Here is a 1102-nt window from a genome sequence, read left to right as displayed (position 1 = left end):
CTCTTGCCCTCCCTAGGTGAAAGAACAAAGGAATAAACCATCACTGCAGGTCATTAGCTGATTTGATTGGCAAAACAGAAGGACAGCCAAGTATATCAGCAAGTGATTTCTACCAGGTTCTCTGCTCTGCCAGCACCCTCTGCTTTCTGCAAATTCAGCTGCCATCAACTGGAGCCCCAGAAACACAGAAGTGACAGCATTATTTACTTGCGGGTAACAAGAAGAGTACATGTACTAAACGTAATGAACTGGGTCACCAGAACAGCCAGGCTGTACGCCAATGTGACAGAAATTACGCTCTTTTTTCTTTGTGGAGCACCCTCAGGTATCCTGCGTGACACGATCAAAGCGAAATAGCACTTAGGTGCTGCTGTCTACTGCTGCAGCACTTCACTTCACATGCTAGTACACCCCACTAAGGTCTACAACTCCCCGGCGAGGGGTCAAGGGCACCCAGCTGGAGTCACTGGCTGTGACGGCAAACACCACATCCCTGCCACCCGTGGGCAGAGCCAGAGTGCAGGCAGGTCCCCGTTTCCAGCAGTAGCTTTTCAGGCCTGTCTAGGATCAGCCCTGGAGCACTGGATGACTTGATGGGGGCAGGGGCGTGGATGAGAGGAAAGTTATTTTGACTAACACCTGTAGTCGGTCTCCAAAAATCTTGTGCTACCAGCCCCATTCAGAAGAAACCAAAAAATACTCCTAAGGAGCCAGCTACGAAGAGCTCATGAACATCACTTAGTACCTTTTAGAAGACGTACAGAAAATAAACTTATCTTTTGTGTAGAGGTCTGCAGCGGTTTGAGAACACGTTGGCACTTCCTCAAGGCATTACGATAACGCTATCTAGAGCCGCCCAACTCCACAGCATGCATTTAAGGAACACTACGCTGGCTCTTTGAGCACGTCTCTCTCTTTTACTAATGACATTTCAACTCAAGGAGCAGAAAAGGATTTGATACACAGCCAACAACAAATTGCCGTACAAGCGTTCCCGCAATCCGAAGGTCTCTCTCAGAGCCTGCTCTCCTGCTACACTCCAGCACAACTTTTCCCATTTAAAGCCCCGACAAGCGGCAGAGCGGGGCAGGCTCCTGCGGCC

Source organism: Cariama cristata, unplaced genomic scaffold (assembly GCF_000690535.1).
Source record: "Cariama cristata isolate BGI_N322 unplaced genomic scaffold, ASM69053v1 scaffold13037, whole genome shotgun sequence".
NCBI classification, from domain to species: Eukaryota; Metazoa; Chordata; class Aves; order Cariamiformes; family Cariamidae; genus Cariama; species Cariama cristata.
This window is presented reverse-complemented; position numbering follows the sequence as displayed.